The 22674-nt window shown below is 41.8% G+C and overlaps 1 pseudogene; it reads right to left on the bottom strand.

Annotated features, from left to right (window-relative positions):
• Positions 1 to 507: 507 nt before the first annotated feature.
• Positions 508 to 22352, bottom strand: LOC122745404 (annotated as a pseudogene).
• Between the last annotated feature and the right edge of the window lie 322 nt (positions 22353 to 22674).

Genomic DNA, 22674 nt, shown 5'->3' on the forward strand with positions numbered 1-22674 from the left:
CCACCCTCATTCCACAGATGGAAAAACTGAAACCTGAAGGGTGAAGTACTCCTACTAACTCTCATTTCTTTAACACTTTATTTACCTTGCACTTTCCATACTATAACCCTGTGAGGTTCATAGCACAGACATTAATATGTCTGTTTTACAGATGAAAAAAAGTGAGTCTCCCAGAGGTTAAGTGACTTGCCCAAGGTCACACAGCTAATGAGTGTCACAGTCAGGATTTGAACCCAGGTTCTTTGATCGTTTCCCACGACTTTGCTGAAGGATTAAAACAAAGCATGAGTCCCAGTGTCATCTTAATAGACTTTTTAATGTTCAGGAGTCAGTAGTAGGTTTATTCTTGGTGCAGTGGTCCCGCTGGTACTTGCTAATGGACCTCGGTCACCTACCTGGGTAGTCTCTCTGAGAAAGGTGGCCTTCTTGGAGGAGGGTGGCTTTCCTTCCTGGGCTTCTCCCTTGAACGTCTGCGTCTGCATGGGAAGCGCTCACTCCCTTCCGGGGTTATTCATTTGTAACTTTTAATGGTGAATTCTTGATGGCGATTGCCCTGGAGACCACACCAGCCACAGCGACGCCGGACCGCGGGAGGCGGCTGGTCAAGAGGAGCTCTTCCCGAACGTTGGTGTTCTCTTTGCTGGCGAGCTGACGAGTGGAGAGCAGGGAGAAAGTGACTACCCTCCTCGAGAGGGGGGACCGAACGATCTCTGGTTTTCCTTTCTACTGCAGGATCTCGGTGTCTTTGAGGCTTTGGTGCTAGATGTGGGAGCGGAGGGCAGATACAGCGGTCCTGCTTCTGCTTTTGGTCCGGTGCTGGACCTTGCTTGTGAAGGCGGTGTTGTCTTCCCCTTCTGCGAAGGTGTTTTTCTCCCTCGGGTTCCAAAGGGAAGTGGTCACCTTGGGGTGGCAAGGTGAAAGGATGCTTTTCTCTGAATGCGCGAGGAGAAATTCCTGGGAAGGAAATCAACCAGATGGAAGTCTACGCTTATCCCAGGTCAAAGAGGAGGACGCACGGAAGGGGGTTGAACTAGGTGGTTTCTGAGGTCCTGTTCAGCTCTAGTAATCAATCAATCAATGGGCAGTGCTGATTTATTAAGGCCTGTACCATTCCTATAGACCCCATCCCTCATCTTTCGGATCACAAATAATGTTCACGTGCCTGAAGGCAGCCTACGCATGGTTTTTCCTCAGTAAAGCTCTGGAATCTGTAATGACCAGATCCTATCTCAATGTTTGTTTCAAATCAAATAAGAAACTATTTGGATGTACTTGCCAATAATTACTATTTATCAATGGTTTTGTTTCTTTTTAGTTTTTTAATCCTGGGTCTCCCTATCTTGCCTAACCTGGAAATGCAGTGGCCACTCATGGGTCTCATCCCACTGCTGACCACCATGGAAGCTTTGACCTTCTCTATTTTTATTCTGGGCTAGTTTGAGCACCTCCTTTCCCCCCCATTTGGCAACCTCATGGCCCTCTGTTCCCAGGGGTTCACCATATGGGTCTTGGACTAATGTGGACACCTGATCATCTTTAGCTTTCCTGCAGCTCAGAACATCTCAACTCAAGCAATCCAGAGCCTCAGCCTCTTTAGTATCAGGCATTAAAGACATGTCTCGGGGGCAGCTAGGTGGTGCAGTGGATAAAGTACTGGCTCTGGATTTAGGAAAACCTGAGTTCAAATACGGCCTCAGACACTTGACACTTACTAGCTGTGTGACCCTGGGCAAGTCACTTAACCCTCATTGCCCTGCCCCCTCCCCCCCAAAAGACACATCCCTCCCACCACATCTGGCTAGAACTTGTTTTAAAGAAAAACAAGTTTTTCAGGGCAGTTAGGTGGTGCAGTGGATAGAGCACCGGCCCTGGAGTCAGGAGGACCTGAGTTCAAATTTGGCCTCAGACATTTAACACTTACTAGCTGTGTGACCCTGGGCAAGTCACTTAACCCCAATTGCCCCACTTAAAAAAAAAAAAAGAAGTTTATATTCCCATAATCTTTGGTACATGGTGGTCATCACAGGTACAGCTCATGCCAGAGGCTTAGAGAAGGCAAACTCTTATTTTGCTGGATTATATTTTCCAAAATTAGTAGGAAGGCCAATGTCTCAGTAAGATGAGAACTTTCACTTCTGGAAACGTAGAGTGTGATTCAAATTATGAATAAGGCTGCTTTTCATAAGATTGTGGATTTAGAGCTAGATAGAACCTTAGAGGCCATTGATTCCAACCTCCATGATCAGGAGACTTAGTCACAATCAAGTCAAGTGACCTGCCCAGGGTAAATAGTGTCTGAGGCAGGATTTGAATCTAGGCCCTCCTGACCCCAGTTCCAGTATTCTATCTACTACTCTCTTATCTGACAAGGACCCAAGGTTCTCTTTTCCAAAATCCTTGACAGTCAGTGATCAACCTATGTCAATCAGCCAAAAAACATTCATTAAGCACCTTGAGTGTTCCAGGGTGTAGCTAGGTGGTGCCATAGTGCATAGAGTGCCAGGCCTGGCATCAGGAAGACCTGAAATCAAATCTGGCCTCAGATACTTACTAGCCATATGACCTTGGGCAAGTCACTTCACCTTGTTTGCCTCAGGTTCCTCATCTGTAAAAGGAACTGGAGAAGGAAATGGCAAACTACCGCATTATCTTTGTTTGCTGAGAAACCCCCAAACTCCTGAAGGGTTGAACATTACTGAATAACAATAGGCACTGTGTTAAGTGTTGGGGAGACCAAAAAGAAACAAAAGTTAGTACCTACCCTTGAGGTGCTAACAATCTAATGGAGAAGACAGCAAGCAAACAAATCTGTACAAACATGCTCTATATAGGAAGTAACTAAGAGAGGGAAGGTGTTAGAATTAAGAAAGGTTGGGGGGAGCAGCTAGGTGGCGCAGTGGATAGAGCACCAGCCCTGGAGTCAGGAGGACCTGAGTTCAAATCCGGATTCAGACACTTAACACTTCCTAGCTGTGTGACCCTGGGCAAGTCACTTAACCCCAATCGCCTAAATAAAGAAAAAGAAACCAAAAAAAAAAAAAAGAGGTTAGGGAAGGTTTCTTGTAGAAAATGGGATTTTAGTTGGGACTTAAAGAAAGCCAGGGAATCGAGAATGTGGAGATAAGGAAGGGGATTATTCCAGGTATGGGAGACAGCCAGAGGAAATGCCTGGAATCAAGAGATGATGCATCTTGTTCATAGAATAACAGAATTCAATGTCATTGGATCCCAGGGTATGTAAGGTCTAAGAAGACTGGAAAGGTAGGAGGGGGCTGGGTTATGAAGGGCTTTGAATGCCAAACAGAGCGTTTTGTATTTGATCCTGGAGGTGATTGGGAGCCACTGGTATTTACAGAGTAGGGGTGTGACATGATTGGACCTGAGTTTTGGAAAAGCACTTTAGTGACTGAATGGAGAGCGGACTGGGGTGGGGAAAGTCTGGCCTTTGATGTATATTGTCATTTAACATTAGTTAAAATTAGTATCCAGGCAGTTAATTAACTCTGAAACTTTAAGTTATAGACAGATCACCAGTCTGTTTCTGAGGATAAGATTTCTCTCCTAGAAGTTCTCCATACTGGGGGCAGCTAGGTGGTGCAGTGGATAAAGCACCGGCTCTGGATTCAGGAGGACCTGAGTTCAAACCCAGCCTCAGACACTTGACACTTACTAGATGTGTGACCCTGGGCAAGTCACTTAACCCTCATTGCCCCGAAAAAAACAAAAACAAAAGTAATAAGGAAGTTAGGAAGAGGGGAAGAGGGGAAGGTTTGGGAGTAAAGATAATGAGTTTAGTTTGGGACATAATGAGTTAAAGATATCTATGTCTTATGGAAATATTGTAAATATCCAATAAGCAGTTGGTCATATGATACTGGCAAATCAGCTGCATAAAAATAATTGAATCCATGGGAGCTGATAAAATTCCCAAGTGAAAAAGTATAAAGGGAGAAAAGGGCCCAGGACAGAGCCTTGGGGTATACCCATACTTAGTGGGCATGACGTGGTTGAAGATTCAGCAAAGAAGACCGAGGAGAGGACAGACAGGTAGGTGGAAAACCAGGAGAGAGCAGTGTCCTGAAAACCTAAAGAGAAGAGAGTATTGAAGAAGAGAATGATGAACAGTGTTGTAGGATAGAGAGAGTTCAAGAAAATGTCTCTGTAGAAAGGCCATTGGATTTGGCTATTGAGATATTATTGGTAACTTTGGAGAGAGTGGTTCCAGTTGAATGAGGAGGTCAGAAATTGTGAAGAATTAAGAAAAGAGAGAAAAGGAAGTAGACCATCTTCTTATAGACCATCTTCTCAAGATGTTTAGCCATAAAAGAGAAGAGAAATTTAGGATGAAGGTTAGTGGGGATGAATGAATCGAGTTCTTTTTGAGGATGAGGGAGATATGGGCATGTTTATAGGCAGTAGGAAAGCAACTACTAAATGGGCAAAGATTGAATGCTAGTGAAAAGGTAGGGATGATAGAGGGGACAATCTGTTAGAGAAAACAAGATGGATTGACATCTCTTGTGAATGTAGAGGAGTTTCCTTTGGCAAGAAGGGCAGTTACTTCACGTGAGAACATGGTGTAGAAGGAGACAGTGGTAGAAATCATCTAAATAATGTGAGATGAGGAGGAAGTGATTATGTTCCATTCCAAAAGTCAATTGCCCAAGTATAAGTTGGAGGGAGTAGAGAGGGGCTCTAGGTAGGAGTATTTCTTAAAAAAATCCCCAAATACTAATACTCTCATAGGCTGCATTATGAATCACAGTGTCATGGAATTTTCGAGTTGGACAGATACCCTGTAGCCATCTAATCCAATCTAGATCTGAAAAAAGAACTGTCATTTCCCCATAGCCCAAAAGTGTTCATCTTGTCTCTGCTAGCAGACCTCTTATTAGGCAGCAGTACAACACCTTTTGAGAGCTCTAATGATTAGGAAGTTTTTTCAGACATTAAGACTGAATTTTCCTTTTTGAAACTTCTACCTATATTCCTTATGGTTCTGACCCTTTGGCACCAAGCAGAGCAAGTTCCCCCACAATAGAAGTTTTCAAATATGTAAAGAGAGTTAATAGCATGCCTCTCTTTGCCCTGATCTTTCAACTAATCACGCACGTTCCGGGCTACCATCCTCATTGTCCCCCTCTGGATATCAGGAGAGTGAAGAGCAGGAATACCATCACTCCTATATATCTGGAGGTTATGCCAAGATCACTTTATATTTTTTTGGTGTTGTATTACACTATTGACTGATATTGAGCTTGCAGGCCCCTGAAACCTCCATGCAACCCCCACCCCCCAACTTATACTTGTGAAACTGATTTTTTTAAAGTATTTAAAAAATATTGATAGTTTTTTCATCACCTTTATTTCCAAATGTATTCCTCCCTTATCCAGTGAGCTATGTTTTATAATAAAAGCAAAGAAAGGGGAGAAAAGAACAGAAGGAAGAACAGAAGGAAGGGAAGGGAAGGAGGAAGAGAGGGAGGGAAGAAAAGAAAAAAGGAAGAAAGAAGGAAAGAAAATAGGGAGGAAAGGAAGGGAGGGAGGGAGTGAGAGAGGAAGGGAAGGAAGGAGGAAAAATAAGAAGAAAGCATTTCAGTAAATCTGTCAACCCAGTCTGACAATATGTGCAATGACTTATACACACACACACACACACACACACACACACACACACACACACAGAGTCAGACTTCTACATCTACAAAGATTGGAAGGAGCATTTTTGTTTTTTTGGTGAGGCAGTTGGGGTTAAGTGACTTGCCCAGGGTCACACAGCTAGTAAGTGTTAAGTGTCTGAGGCTGGATTTGAACTCAGGTCCTTCTGAATCCAGGGCTGGTGCTCTATCCACTGCGTCATCTAGCTGCCCCAGAAAGAGCATTTTCTTATGTCTTCTCTGGAGTTAAGCTTGCTCATTATAACTATGCAATGTTCAGTTTGGGGTTTTTTGTTTGTGTTTTTTTGTTCTTTTCATTTACGTTGCTATAATTATCGTGTATAATGTCTTCCTGGTTCTGCTTACTTTACTCTCTATAAGTTTATATATATCTTCCCATGCTTCTCTGAATTCTTCATGTTCATTACTTTTTATGATTCATTAATAATCTATCATATTCATGTATCAAAATTTCTTGAGCCATCTATCAATCAATGTATGGTGTGAGAAAATAATGGGGTTCTATGACACCCAGAGAGCCTTCCTGATCTTTCTTAAGGCCAGCCCAGAGTTAGTAAAATTTCAAAGGAAGTTAACTCACCTTAAGACCACCCTCAAGTCATGTCAATCAATGGACTCGAATGTTACTGGCCAATTAGCTTGGATCAAGGTGGAATGACCCACCTCTACCTGAGATAGGTTAAAAACCCATGAGAGGGGTCTCTCTCTTTCTCTCTTTTTGCATGTTCTTCTCTCTCCCACGCTGCCCTTTGGGTCTTGCTCTCTATCCTAGGGCTCCTAATCATGTGTTCTCACTTTCTCTAACATTTAGTATGCTTTAATAAAGGCTTAATGCGGGGCAGCTAGGTGGCATAGTGGATAAAGCACTGGCCCTGGATTCAGGAGAACCTGAGTTCAAATCCGACCTCAGACACTTGACACTTACTAGCTGTGTGACTCTGGGCAAGTCACTTAACCCCAATTGCCTCACCAAAAAAAAATAAATGCTTAATGCCCCAAACTGGTGCAGTAGCCTCTAATTTCTAAGTAACAATAAATTAGAAACCCCAGCTAAATTCCCTAAAACTTGGGAAAGAAATAGGCACTCTCATAAATTTAAAAAAAACTTTTTTTTTGGCACTTCCATAAATTTTTAAATGACACAATGGTTAACTTTGTTTCCAGGTCTTTGACAATCACAAAAATTGCTGTTAATTTTTTGGTGTATATGGGACTTTTCTTTTTGTCTTGGACTTCCTTGGGATTTATATCTAGAATATCTGAGTCAAAGCATGCGAACATATTTGTCACTTTTTTAGCCCAGTTCCTAACTGTTTTCAATAGTGGTTACATCAGTTCATATCTCTGCCAACATTATATTTAGTGTGCCTGTCTTTCTACATTCCATCTTTTGCCCTCTTTGACGGTTCACTAGGTATGATGTGAAAGCAAACAAACCCTTAGAGGGATTTGCATCATTTGCATTTCTCTTATTAGAGGTGACATTGGAGTAATCTTGCATAGAGTTAATAGTTTATAATTCTTCTGAGGACTGTTCTTTCATATTCTTTGATCATTTATCCATTGGGGAATAAGTCTTGGTCTACATATTTCTTTTAGTTCCCTAAATATTTTCGATTTGAGATCCTTGTCAGAGATACTTGATACAAATATTTTTCCTAATTAATACAATCCCTTCTTATCTTAGTTGCATTTATATTGTTAATATAAAAGCTTTTTAATTTCATGCAATCAAAATGATCTAATCTGATTGCTATCCATTTGGGGTAAGACTTTTCTCCCTAGCCTATCTATTAAAGTTCCCTGATTCTGTGTTCTCATTTTTTATGGTATATTGGAGTGCTGTTGATGTTTGTGGATTTATTTCGAATCCTGCTACTTTACCGAAGACGTTAATTGACTCAGTTTCTTTCTTTTATTATTATTATTATTTTCTTTACCAGTCCTTTATTTTTTCCAATTTCACATAAAGATAGTTTTCAACATTCCCTTCTGTAAGATTTTGAGTTCCAAATTTTTCTCCCATCCTTCCTTTCCTCCCTGCTCCTGAAGCTAGCAAGCAATCTGATATAGGTTATACGTTACAATCATGTCAAACATATTTCCACATTAGTCATGTTGTAAGAGAAGAATCAGAACAAAGAGGGAAAAAAAAACACAAGAAGAAACAACAACAACAACAACAAAGCAACAACAAAAGAAAATAGTATGCTTCAATCTGTATTCAGACTCCATAGTTCTTTCTCTGGATGTGGAGAGCATTTTCCACCATGGGTCCTTTGGCATTGTCTTGGATCATTGTATTGCTGAGAAGAGCTAAGTCTATCACAGTTGATCACCACACAATGTTGTTGATCTTTCTTTTTTTAAATAGTATTTTATTTCATTTTTTCCAATCAATAGTTTTCAACATTCAATTTTTGGGGTAAGATTTAGAGTTCCACATTTTTGTCCCTCTCTCCCTACTCTCCCCTTCACTCCTTCACTCCTGCAGCCAGCAAGCATTCTGTTATAGGTTACACAATCCATTTGACTCTCTTTCAATGCTGATAATTTTCTAAGTAAGTCATGATGTCATCAGCAAATAGGAATAATTTTTGTCTCCTCTTTGACTATGTTTATGCCTTTAATTTTTCTCATTGTATTGCTATTACTAGCATTTCTACCTCTATACCAAATAAAATTAAGAAAAGGGGGACATCTGGGGGCAGGTAGGTGGTGCAGGGGATAGAGCACGAGCCCTGGATTCAGGAGGACCTGAATTCAAATCCGGCCTCAGACGCTTAATAATTACTAGCTGTGTGACCCTAGGCAAGTCACTTAACCCCAATTGTCTCACCAAAAAAAAAAAAAAGAAGAAGAAAGAAAGAAAAGGGGGACATCCTTGCTTTATTTCCATATTTATTTGGAAACCTCCTAGTGTTTCTTCATTCCTAATAATGCTAGCTTTTGGCTTTAGATATATCCTTGTATTATATTGAATTTAATAGTATTTAGAGAGCTGGCCTCAAAGACCAAAAAGACCTGCTTCTGATACACAGTTGGCTCTTTTTTTTTTTTTTTTAGTGAGGCAATTGGGGTTAAGTGACTTGCCCAGGGTCACACAGCTAGTAAGTATTAAGCGTCTGAGGCCAGATTTGAACTCAGGTACTCCTGACTCCAGGGCTGGTGCTCTATCCACTGCGCCATCTAGTTGCCCCCACAGTTGGCTCTTTAACCCTGGGCATCACTTTACCTCTTATGGCTCTAGACAACTCTAAGATGCTGAAAAGGTACCCACCTGTACCTGTATTGGTGGTATCTTCCTCTGAGACTTTTCTATTATCAGTAAAATCACATGTTCAGCACCTATCCCCAATCATATTGAAAAATAGCCCTTCCATGCCTCTTCTCTGTAGGATGTTTTGTTTGTTTTTATCATAAATGACCATTGTATTTTGTCAAAGATCTTTTCAGTATTTATCTATAGACTTATGTGATTTGGGGTATTTTGTGAAGTTAGTTTTTTGAATCCAAGTCTAAGAGTCTACATTTGTCTCTATTCAGTTTTGTCTTTTTAGATGAAGCTTAATGTGCTAAACACAACAAGAATATTGAATCCCATCTCTTTCATCTCTAGGCCTATCCATCTCTCCTAGTTTTGAGTCCTCTGCAAGTTTGAGGCAGTGTCCTGCCAAGAAAGGCACATCTGCCTAAACATGGGAATTGATTGTTCTACTGTGCTCTGGGCTGGTCAGATTACACCTGTAGTAGTGCTATCAGTTCTTATCTCAGGCTGGATGTTCCTAAACTGTAGTGTCCAGAAGGGCATAACCAGGAGGGGAAAGGGATAAAGGCTGTATTTGGCAGATTCATTTATTCAATAAGTATTTCTTGATTATTGCAATGGTAATGAGAGGCAGTGTGGTATAGTGGATAGAGTACCAGATTTGGAGCCAGGAACATCTGGGTTCAAGGACGACCTCAGAGATGTAATGGCTGTGTAACCCTGGGCAAATCACTTAAGCTCTCCGCATTCCCAGATAACACAGCTGTTCTGCATTAGTGGAGGGAGTTTTCTTACAGAGTGCAATCTATATCATTGCAATCATATCTGATAAGAATAGTAATAATAATAATAACAATAATAAATTTATATGATGTTTTAGGCTTAGCAAAGATCTTTATATAGTTTATCTCATTTGATCCATGAGATAGGTGCTAACATTCTAATTTTATAAATGAGGAAACTGAGGTTGGGCAGTTTTGTTCATTATTTGAAATCCCGAGCCCAGAATTGTAGTCACTATGCCTTACTGCTTTTATCTCTCTGTGTGAGGTGCTGTGATTTTCAATTGAAGAACTGGGGGTGTTTAGCTTGGAGGAAAAAGGGTTCTGGAGAGGAGGTGGTAGCTGTCTATAAATCATTGAAGGCTTTGTTTTAGGGAAGAAGGATTAGCTTCATTCATTTAGGTTTTAAAGGAGAAAAAAATTCCTTAATCCGGTTGTTCTCTTAAACCATTGTCCTATATCTTTCTTCCCCTTTCTTTCTTTCTTTTTTTTTTTTTTAGGGAGGCAATTGGGGTTAAGTGACTTGCCCAGGGTCACACAACTTGTAAGTGTTAAGTGTCTGAGGCCGGATTTGAACTCAGGTCCTCCTGACTCCAGGGACGGGGCTCTATCCATTCAGCCACCTAGCTGCCCTTTCCCCTTTCTTATCAAACTTCTGGAAAGGGTTCTGCCTCTTCTTCCTCACCAGCCATCTCACTCCTCAAGCAAGTCCCTGCCCGCCATCTTGCTTTTGTCTCAAGCACTCTACCAACCATGCTGCTTTCCGAGGTCACAAATGACCTCCTCCTCAAATCCAAATCCAGTGTGGGCATGGTGTGGTGGGAAGGACCCAGGGCTTAATGTTAGGAAAGGTCTGGAATTTGAATCCTAGCTCTAACCTTATCCAGTCTCATGACTTCTATAATCATTCCTTTGTAGAAGACTTCCAAATCCTTTTTTGTCACATGGAAGAGGGATTAGATTTAGCCTATTTATAGTATATGCCAGAGCACTGTCCTCTTTGCTGAGTTTTAGTCCCTCCTCTCCAACTGTCTGGTGAACAGCTCCATTTGGATGACCCATGGATGACCCAGTCTGTATCTCAAACTCAGTGGACCTAAAACTGAACTTATTTCCCCTCTCCCCCAAACCTGCCCTTCCTCCTAATTTCCTTATTTATGCTGATGGTGCCACCTTCTTCTTAGTTACCTGTTTATGACCTTAGAGTCATCTTTGATTTCTTTGCCCCATACTCCCCTCCCCATATAGTAAATTACCAAATCTTGTTGCCTGTACCTAGATAGCATCTCCCATGTCTGTCACCTTCTGTCCACTCACACTGCTACTACCCTCATTCCCCTCTTTTTTGGACTATTGTAATTGCCTCTTAACATGTCTCCCTGTTCCAATCCATGTACTGAGGTCAGAACAATCTTCCTATTGCACAGGTCTGATCACATCCCTCTTTTGTTTTAAAAATTTTTAATTTTTTTCAAAGAACAAAAATCCACCTTCTCTCCCCTTCCTCCCCTCTCTCCACTTCCCCCTCTTCCCCCCATTGAAGAAGAAAGCAAAATACCCATAACAAACATTCATAGCCAGGCAAAACCCTTGATCGGCCATACACCAAAAATAGACTTCTCCGTCTGTACCCTGAGTCCATCATCATCTCTCTGTCAGGAGGTATGTAACATGTTTTATCATGGATTTTCTGACATTGTCCCAGGTCACTGGATTGATCAGAGCTGGTCCTCACAGGGTTTCATCTCAATCCTACTTACAAAAACCTTCGGGGGTTTCCCAATGCTCACCATATCTCAGACCCCATACTTTTTAGCTCCAACTATTGAGGAGTCATTCAAACAGGCTCCCTGAGCCTGTTTCCTCATATGTAAAACAGGAACATTCCATTGGACTCTTTACCAACTGACTGTTTTGGGACACCCTCACTCATACCAAGCATGGTCTTGAATGGCTCTCTTTGTGGAAGTCTTTTCCTTCCTTCCAGTCCTGCTCAGGCAGCCAGAGGGTAAAGTGGATAGATTGCTGAGCCTGGAGTCAGGAAGAATCACCTTCAAATCCAGCCGCAGACACTTACTAGATGGATGACCCTGGGCAAATCACTTCACTCTGTTGGCCTCAGTTTTCTCATCTGCTGAACTGAGCTGGAGAAAGAAACAACAAACCACTCCAGTATCTCCACCAAGAAAACCCTAAATGGGGTCACAAAGAGTTGGACATGGCTGAACAACAACAAATGTCCCAGCTTGGATGCCACCTTCTCTGATCATGGAACTATATGTCCACCTCTCCCTGACTGCCACCTTCCCCAGGTGTAGCTGCTGATCTAGCCTATGAAGCAAAACCTCCATCGACCATGACCTGGAAGAGCTAAAAGCTTTGGAACTTCCAGCTGTGTTCTAATTAGTGAGAGCTCACACTGGGTCTTGCCAGCTGGGGGCCCCCAGTCATGCTCCATCCCAGCCATATTTCTGAAACTCTGCCCCGCTGTTGCTGTTGTAGCTACTACAAATACCCAACTGGACTTGTCTCCTGTGACCAAGGCCGGAAGGAACTAAGCCATTCAGCTTTGAGACTTCCACCCTGTGACCTTGCTGTCTCTGTTGGCAAAATCAAGGGGTTTGGGTTGTAAAATGTTTAACAACCAGCTTGAGGGAGGGGTGGATAATGTAAGTAGGATACACTTTTGTTTTGTTTTGTTTGCAGGGCAATGAGGGTTAAATGACTTGCCTAAGGTCACACAGCTAATAAGTGTCAAGTGTGTGAGGCTAGATTTGGACTCAAGTCTTCCTGAATCCAGGGCTGGTGCTTTATCCATTGTGCTGCCCCCAGGATATACTTTTAAATTTAATCTGCATTGTTAATATTTTCTCCATAACTTTTTTAAGTCTAGAAAAACAATTTTAAAAAGATAAATTAAGGCCTGGTTTGTAGTCAATTTACTGATTTCCGAGGTGCAAATATTTGCACTGAAAATTTAATAATAGGCTTCATTTCTGAGAAGCTTACACTGGAAATTGAAAAATCTGGTTCAGTTTGAGCTGGCTCCAGCACATTCCTGAGCCTACCATATCTTACTGGCCTGTTACATCCTGACCATCTTTCTCCCATGCTGTCATTCATGCCATGACCCACCCTTTAACTTTTGCTCTGGGAACAGTAAACAAATCAACACAAATCAAACACTGGATGAACAGTGTCTTGGGATCACAGAATCTTGACTTTAAAGCTAGGAGGAGCCTCAGAGGTCATCTGTCCCAACCACTTTCATTTTACTGTAGCCTAAAGACACTCAATGACTTTGCTGAAGGTTACCTAGGTGGCAAGCAGCAGAAGTTGGATGTGAACCCATCTCCTCCGAGTCTGGAGCTACTATACCACACCTGTCCTCTGTGACTTCATTCACCATCCTTGTGACCTCCCAAACCAGAATAACTCTTTCCTAGCAATGACTCCTAGATAAGTAAGGAGAAGGGCTGTCTCTTTTTCTCCATCTGCATCCCTCCCCACCTCAGTGCCTAGCACAAAATAAGTCCCTGATAAATGCTTTTTTGGTTCCTTTTATCATCTTTTAATCTCTTGCAGGGGCAGCTAGGTGGCGCAGTGGATAAAGCACTGGCCCTGGATTCAGGAGGACCTGAGTTCAAATTCGGCCTCAGACACTTAACACTTAACTAGCTGTGTGACCCTGGGCAAGTCACTCAACCCCAATTGCCTCACAAAAAAAAACATCTCTTGCATCACTTTTTTTGGGCTTCTCACACATTTATACTAAAATTCTATTTTTTTTTCTATTTGGATACTTATCTCTCTCTCCTCCCACCCTCAATTAAGACAGAGACTTGCTTTTGCTTCAGCTTTGTAACCCCAGGGGTTGGTCACAGTATATTACAGATATCAGATTAAAAACCAAACAAATAGACTTATGATTTTATTGATGCAGGGAGCTCTTGGTAAGGAAGCTTCCTCTGCCAAGGCAGATTAGCTCTAAAACTTATGGTTTTAGAGTTCCATGGGAAATTCAGAAGTTAAGAGATGTGTGCATTGTTAAACAACCAGTATATGTCAAGAGTCTAGAACTGAACTCAGAGCTTCCTGAGTCTGAGGCCAACTTTCTATCTGTCACCTCATGCTGACACCTGTGGGCTCAGAAATGACCAGTCTGCAATAAAAAGTAACTGAGGCAGAACTCTGAGCCAATAGCTTTTTATTAAAAGGAGCTGTCCCCCTTTAATGAATGGGACCTCAGAACTTCTTCATGATCACAGATGCCCCTTTTCTCCAAGGCCTCAGTTTGGCAAGATGATACAGATGATGCGGAGTAAAATACAGTACCTCATTGGTTGGCAGACCTATACCTTGACCCTCTAGGAGAGCCTACAGTCTAGTTTAGGACCAATGAAGGCTAATAGAAAGTATCTACATGGCCTGAAAAATGGGCAGGGCTGATAGGCAAGGCCAGGGACACACACTGGCCAAGTGCTCATGGCTGTTTCCCCATGTTGGGCAATAGAGACGGACAATGAAGGGGTGGGGGGAGGAAAGGAAACTGGAGGTGGGGGGCTTTCCATATCATTAGAACATCTCAACCACATGGGGCCTGGTCACTTTCTCATTGAACAAAAAGGGTAGAGTTCCCCCAGTTAGCTTCATGTGTTTAAGCAAGTGAACTTATAACCCATAGTTTAAAGTTCTGGGGCCTAATTTGCCTAAACTTATCTAATTATCTCTAAGTACAAGATATGTAAAATATGTATTAATATTAGTTGACCAAACTGACTAAATGTATGTTAATAGACAAGTATAACAGAAAAAATCAGTACCCCCTCTGGAGTCACAATAAACTGAATAATACTGATTGGTATCAAATAGAGGCTAATAGGGGTAAAATTAATCATTTGACACATACCCTGGAAAATACATTTGTTGTTGTTCAGTTGTTTTTCAGTCTTGTCTGACTCTTTGTGACCCCCTTTGGGGTTTTCTTGTCAAAGATACTGGAGTGGTTTGCCATTTCCTTCTCCAGCTCATTTAACAGTTGAGGATACTGAGGCAGACAGGGTTAAGTGACTTGCCCAGGGTCACCCAGCCAGTAAGTGTCTGATGCCACATTTGAACCCAGGAAGATGAATCTTCCTGATTCCAGGCCCAGCTAGGTACCACCTAGCTACCCACTATGGAGATGTGGCCCATTTTCCTTGCCATCACCAACACCAACTGCTGAACATCTGCCATATAGATCCAAGAGCACTAGGGATAGCAGCACTTTCCTACCCTCCCACCCCATAACATTGGCTTTGCTTCTAGCCCATCCCTCATGGCCATCATCTGTCGAAGAAACCACCATGCAGATGTGGCCTGGTAACTTCTTGTGTGGATGCTGCTGTCATAGCTGCTGAAGACCCAGAAAAGAAAGCTCTCACCACCAACATCCTTGGCATTGTCAAATTTCTCAACATCAGAAAGCAATGTGATCTTTATTAGTATAAAGGACATGAAAAATGTTGAATTTCCATCTGCTTTGCAGCAATACGCTAAGAACTATGGGATTGGGATCTTTCCCATCTGACTTGCAGCTGAAACCTTCTGTGTATGCTTTCTCCCCCATTAGAATCTAAATGTAATCCTCTCCTGGGGGATTAAATTGAGCAATATGACCCCGGGCAAGTCACAAACCCAATTGCTTCCAAAAAGAGAAAAATATCAATGTTAAAAAGATGGCTTTTTGTTTTAGGAAGAAGTTTGGGATCATTACGAATACTGCACAATTTTCCAAAGGCAGTCCTTCTGTTCAATTCTGTGCCAAGCTCATAGAACACAGTCTATTTAAATTATATGAACTAAGGGATCAGTTCTGTGGATTGCCCATTCAACTGCCCATCAAAGTAGGGATTTTTCATCCACTTTGCTTTTCCTCTGTGGATAGTCATGGTGAACTCTTAAATGACTTCGGATTTCATTTAGAAGGCAATGGCTGCAGTATTTCGGGACTTGATGAAATCAGCATAACAATACTTGCAAACAGGAGCATCTGGAAGATCTCACTGTTATTAAGGAATTATTTTGAACTGGGCATTGCCTGTGACAGCAGCAAAGACCTCTGGCAAGCATATTCCATACTATTTTTTGATTCCTTTGATTATAATAATCCCCAAAGTATCTCTATTTTCATATCTTTCATGGAATCCTGTATGGTTTTGATATGTGCAAGGGAGATGACAAATTTGAAGAGATACTTTATGGCAGTGTTTTGCTTGTACTGAATCAAAGACTTTTCTATAGTAAATAAGGAAGAAAGTGGTACATATATATTGTCTTCACCCTTTTGGGGGAAAACTTGTATACAGATAAGGACATACAAAATGTAAATAAAGTAAATGGCCAGTAATCTGGGGCTGGGGAGAATCTGGAAAGGCTTCACATAGGATATGCAGAGATCCAGATTGTTGTGTAGGAGACCAGGGAAAGTTGGCCAGTTTGGTGGGACCAAAGAATGTTTGAAGGGGAATAATATATAATAAATCTGGAAAAGTAGGCTGACACTCGATTGTAAAAGAGTTTAAATGCCAAACAGAAAGGTTTGTATTGTGGAATATCATTGTTGAAAAGCACATGAGTCGTGGGGTGCTGCAGTGGATAGAGTGCCAGGCCTGGAGTCAGGAAGACCTGAGTTCAAATCTGACCTCAGACACTCAGTAGTTTTGTGACTCTGGGTAAGTCACTTAACCTTGCTTGTCTCAGTTTCCTCATCTGTAAAATGAGCTGGAGAAGGAAATGTCAAACCACTTTCCCAAGAAAACCCCAAATGGGGTCACAGAGAGTTGGACACAACTGAAAACAAGACTGATTTTAGAAAGATGATGTTGAGGTGGTGAAGCTTGGAGTCAGAAAGATGTGACTAAATAACAACAACAACAGGCACATGGGTCATTGTTATTGATGTCGTCTTAGTTGTCTATTTTTGATAAGATCAAAGTTCTCTTTTATCAATTCCTTGATCCTCTTAAAATTATGACACTTCCAGAATAGACCTCTCCTATGTCTGTGTAGTCTAGCCCAACTGCTATTCCCCTCTCTCTGAAGGCTGTGGGTAGGGGGAAACTTCTTTCTCATAGCAAGCTAGCTCCACTCTAGAAGTTTCTCTCCATTTTCTAGAATTTTTTTTGCCTAGAACCTTCCATACTGGAGAATTCCTCGACCTATTCTATATTCCTCCAGGGTCTCTGTGATATCAGAAGTGGGAAGCCAATGAGACGCGCCAGAGCAAGACCCCACCCATCCCTATAAAACCTCATAGTTCTGACCTGCTTCAACTGTCTTAGTAGTTGGGCTGCCTTAGGGTGGGTGTTGCCCGTGAATGAGTGTGGCATCTAACCATGGCCCCAGTTTTGGAGGCATTGATTCCTGCCTCCAGTGTGTGCTTACTTAGTCTTGGAGGTGTCTGCTCCCTGCTAGAGTGAGAAAGACTGTAGTTATCTACCACACTCATTAGGAATAGTGACGGAAGAAATGAGGCTGACCATCTTTGAACTTCCTTCTTCCTCCTGCCATGACCCAGAGATCATAGTACTCAAGGTGAGTTTGCTGGTTTTTATCTTTCCTCAGTTCCTCAGCTTTGTCCCCTCAGTACTCCTCTATACCCTTAAGCCTCAGCTTAATATAACATGTGCCCATAATAAAGACTTCTTAATTTTAGCATCACTGTCCAATTTGACTCCCTTGTGTAAACCTAAAAATGTCAGACAACTGTAACAGTCGGGGGCACCATCTTTATTTTCTTTAGTACCATTCTGTTTTCCCATACAACACATCTGGGACTATGATGTTAGGCTTCAAATATGGCGGTTCCACTGTCTGTTGGAGAAAAGAGGATGTCACAGAGATTTCCCTTTTTTGTCCATTTGTTTTCCTCCTTCCAGGTTCATCTTTAAGTGTCTCTCTCACACAGCTTAGCTAGGTCCTTTGCCAAGCTTGCTTTGAATGTATTTTACCCTCTATAATGTCTACTGTTTCATAAGGTGATGCTACTTGTAATCTTCTATTGAATGTTCTCTGGATGACTCTATATTCTAAGCCAGTATGGCTCTTTTAACCCATATCTCTCCACTTGGCAAGGAGATGAAGTATTAGTTGGCTGAGACATTTCCTAGGCCTTTTTGCTTTCCTTATTGGGGTGATTTATTTATGTTGGTTAAGTTTCACTAGAAAATAATGTGCATCTTTGAGTATGTCTTATTCTTTAGATTTTAATGGGGCAGGTAGGCAGCACAGTGAATAGAGAACAGGGACTAAAGTCTGCAGGGAGACTCCTCATACTGAGTTCAAATATGACCGACTTTGGACACTTACTTGGATTGTGCTGGGTCATAGCATAAAGATAGTAGGAATGGTTTGTCTGTATAGGCCTAAGTGCAAAGTCTTGAGGGTCCCAAGTCCCAAGTCCTAAGCCGTGTGACACTGGGCAAGTCACTTAACCTTATTTCCTCATCTGTCAAATGAACTGGAAAAGGAAATAGGAAACTACGCCAGTATCTGTGACAAGAAAACCCCAAAATGGGGTTATGAAGAGTGGGACAATGCTAAACAATAATAAGAAAAACTTAATAAGTCACAACAATATGATAAGGCAGCCAAAGAAGTGAACGTGATTTTACATTGGATCGAGAGGCATACTGTTCAGGACTAGGGAAGTGATATTTCCTCTATATTGCATTCAGTCGAAAGTCCCCCTTTTTAGGAAAGAATATTGAATAAATTGAATGTCTAAAGGAGAGTTGACTAGGCACTGTGTTAAGTGCTGGGGATACAAAAAGAGGCCAAAGACAGTCTCTGACCTCAAGGAGCTTACAATCTTACAAACCAGGACTGGGAAAAAAACAATTTAGGGATATGTAATAACTATCCCTGAGTATTTAAGGGATTAGACTTATTCTGTTTCTTTCCAGAAGCCAGAACTAGGAACCATTGGGTGGAAATTACAAAGAATTAAAGGGAAAACTTCCTAACAATTCAAACTATACAAAAGTGTAGCAGGCTTCCTCAGAGGTAATGAATTCCCCTTTACTGAAGGTCTTCAAGTAGACTGAGATAACCAACTGTCTTGGTTATATCGTAGAGAAGTTTTTGTTGGGTTCAGGATTCAGTTGGATGACCCCTCAACCTCCTTTCTAGATCTATAACGCTTTTACCCTTTCCCCAATTTTCTCCATCAATAGCTTGTTTAAATAGTGCCAGGATGGACTTGTCCTGATTGCATATCCCAGCGTCTTTTCATTTTTATTCTCATTTAGTGGTGATTGTGAACTTTGCCCAGACAAGTCAGCACTTTGCCTGTACACAGACAGCTGATGGGGAAATTCCTCCCACTGTAGTAGACAGGCATTTTTCCTAGTCATTAAAATACAATCAGTTTCTTTTTTTATTACAATTCAACAAGCATTTATTAAACCTCAGCAACATTCTAGGCACCCGTTATATAGAGGACGACATGAAACAATCCCTGATATAGCTTATATTTTACTAGGGTCAAGAGAAAATATATAGAAAGATGAAATCGGAAAAGTTATTATCTGTAGGCAGGGCAAGTAGGTACAATTATTTTCATATAACAGAGTACAGAGGAAGAAATTGGGATAATATAGTGCCTGAAATCCCTTTGGCTAATAGGTATGTATTTCTTGATTTCTCTCAATTAGGGGAAGATTGTGAGAGAGAAAAAGAACATAGGGGGTCCTGAGAATAAAGGGGTAGGGAGAATATGAATTAGGTATCTATTTTTCACATGATAAAATGATATCTTTCCTCATTCATAGTCAAGGACAATGCCTACCTTTAAGTTGGGTCCACTGACTTGGTGGTATTTTATATGGACTTGGGAATAAAGATTGTGCTGGGTCATAGCATAAAGATAGTAGGAATGCTTTGTCTGTATAGTCCGAAGTCCTAAGTCTTGAGATTCTTATGATTTTTTACAGATGCCAATACACCAGATAGTGTTATTTGGCACCTCCACCTCCCAGAAATATGTTCTTGAAATGAAGGACTGAGGGTCAAGGACTTGGGCAAAAGCTATTCATCTCTCACTGCTGTTGAGTGCTTCCTCCTGGATACCCCCATATCTCACATCCTCAGATACAATGAGACCTGACTCAGCTGTGTTGCGATCCAGAGTGATGTCCACTTTCAAATTGAAAATCCATTCCATAACTCCAGGAATGGGTTGGATAGGCGTGCATATATGGAAGGTGTCTATTTACTTTTTTTTTTTTTTTAGGGTGAGGCAATCAGGGTTAAGTGACTTGCCCAGGGTCACCTGTCAAGTGTCTGATGCTGGATTTGAACTCAGGTCCTCCTGAGTCCTCAGCCCGTACTTTATCCACTGCACCACCTAGCTACCCCTGTCTATTTACTTTTGCAGCACGGATTCAGTCCTGTTTAATACTCTTTTCATATCTTGGAGCAAATTCAGATCTGGTTTCTTGCTTACTTCCTCTAACTCTGTGATCCTCTTCCTTAATTCTGATGGGGCAATCCACTAATTCTCTTGCTCAGGTCTTCTAAATTGGCTGGCGGGCTGGCTGGCTCGGCATTTGTGGATATGATAGATATGCATCCTCTCCATTTAGGAATTGTTTCATTTTCTGGAATTCAGACAAAATACTCTTCTTTTCAATTTCTGTTTCCTCCTTCAGCAGTGCCAATTTAATCTTCTCATTGGCCATTTGTTGAACGAGGTCCTCAGTTCTCTTGCACAAACCAGTCACAGTTTCTTGGAGCTTCCCCCTGAAGTTCTCAGCAGCCTCATCACTGCAACAGAGGCAGTGAACCTCATGATCCTAGGACTGTGAATAGGACACACAGACTGGGCTCATCCTTACAGAGCAGCTACTCCATTTTCTGATGTACCTCACACTTGCCTTGTCCTTCAGGGTATTATGAACAACTGGGGGGAGTCGTCCTAGTTTTTTGGCAATGGCTGCACATTTTGGCTTTGAAATCCCTCAGCCGGGAGACACTCCTGCAGTCTGGACAGGAGCAAGGGGTAGAAGTTTCCTCTGCCAGCCCCTGAGGAGAGACAACAATGGCAAAAGCTTTGGCCACACTCAATGGACACTGGGTTTGTGAAATACTCCCTGCTGATGGAGCAGATGAGCTCTTCCTGGGGGGTCTTGAATAGGCTGTGGGCAAGAAGCCCTGCTTATTTGTTTCTTCTGAGATGTTTTCTTCAGCCTCTGCCTTTTTCTCTTCTGACAGCACACATATGGAATCTGAGTCTGTCTTATCCCAACCCTTTTATATATCCCCTGGAACCCTGAAGCACCTCCTTCCAAAGTGTGAACCCTCCTGATTTTCACTTGACCCCAGGCTTATTCACACCTTAGTAACTGCTCCTCCCGGAGTTGTAGTGGGGATAAAATGGGGTGATATTTCTAAAGCCTTTGCAAAACTTTAAGTGCTATAAAATTGCTAGCTGCTATTATTTTATCCCTTTAAACTTGTGGCAAGGTAATATTCCGTTCCATTCAGGTATCAATGTTTAATCATTCCCCAAATTCCTTGCATGTCAGTAACCTTTTTTCTAGTTCTTTGCCATTGCAAAAAATGTGTTATTGTTAATATTTCGTTATATGTGGTTTTTTTCCCTTTGGTTTTGACCTCCTTTGTGCATGGGTCCTGAAGAACTAGAACTAGGACATATCAAGGACATTTTAGTGTCCTTTAAAGATCAAGTGTGACAGGGGAAAGCTAGGGATAGAGCACCAGTGGATAGAGTACCGACCCTGGATTCAGGAGGACCTGAGTTCAAATACTGCCCTAGGCACTTGACACTTACTAGCTGTGTGACCCTAGGCAAGTCACTTAACCCTCATGGGGGGGGGGGTCCAGAGACATAATTTCTGGGTAATGTAATCATTTTATTAATAATGCCAGCATTTTAATAAAAGGATGGTCATTTGGCTGTCTCTCTTAGAGATCAAAGATCAGTTTCATTCTTTTTTTAAATGTTGTTATTTGGCACTTGCCATATCTAAAAGAAAGTACTTGTGTGTGTGTGTGTATCTACCTATTGGTTGCTGGATGAGAATTTCACATTTGGGATATGAATGATGAAATTAATACTTAGGGTTGGTATAAAAGTTATATGACTATCAATCGGCAACTATCACTTTGACGGGGCCAGAGGCTACATGGGGTTGAGGTGCAGAGTGTATTTTTTTGTTGGTTGGTGTCATGGGCTTCTATACCTTAAAGAATTCATCACTACAGGCTATACCTATGGGAGATGAGCTTCTCTGTGCTTAACTGGACTGATGCCCTGGAAGCCAACATAATTTGTTATTAGAACTCTATCTGGGAGCCGCTAGGTGGCATAGGGGATAGAACACCAGCCCTGGAGCCAGGAGGACCTGAGTTCAAATGTGACCTCAGATACTTGATACTTACTAGCTGTATGACCTGAGCAAGTCACTTAACCCCCATTTCCCCACAACAACAACAAAAAAGAGAACTCTGTCTGGAACCTCTTCCAGAATGGTAGAATCTATCAGAACTCACATTCTCTTGCTGTTCAAGAACCTGAGACCACTTCCATGCCATGATGTGTAGAAGCTCCTCCCCCCGCATAACGCCTCCAGATTCCCCTCCTTGCCTCCTCCCATGGAAGCCGAAAAAGAGACAGTGCAATGCAGTGGAAAGGACACTGTATTTGGAGGCAGAGGACTTGGAATTATGTCCTAGATCTGCCACTTAGTATCTTTGTGACTTTTATTTTTTTTTTAATTTATTTTTTTTTTTTTTAGTGAGGCAATTGGGGTTAAGTGACTTGCCCAGGGTCACACAGCTAGTAAGTGTTAAGTGTCTGAGGCCGAATTTGAACCCAGGTACTCCTGACTCCAGGGCCAGTGCTCTATCCACTGCGCCACCTAGCTGCCCCATCTTTGTGACT

The sequence above is a fragment of the Dromiciops gliroides genome, chromosome 1, assembly GCF_019393635.1.
Source record: "Dromiciops gliroides isolate mDroGli1 chromosome 1, mDroGli1.pri, whole genome shotgun sequence".
Taxonomy (NCBI): domain Eukaryota; kingdom Metazoa; phylum Chordata; class Mammalia; order Microbiotheria; family Microbiotheriidae; genus Dromiciops; species Dromiciops gliroides.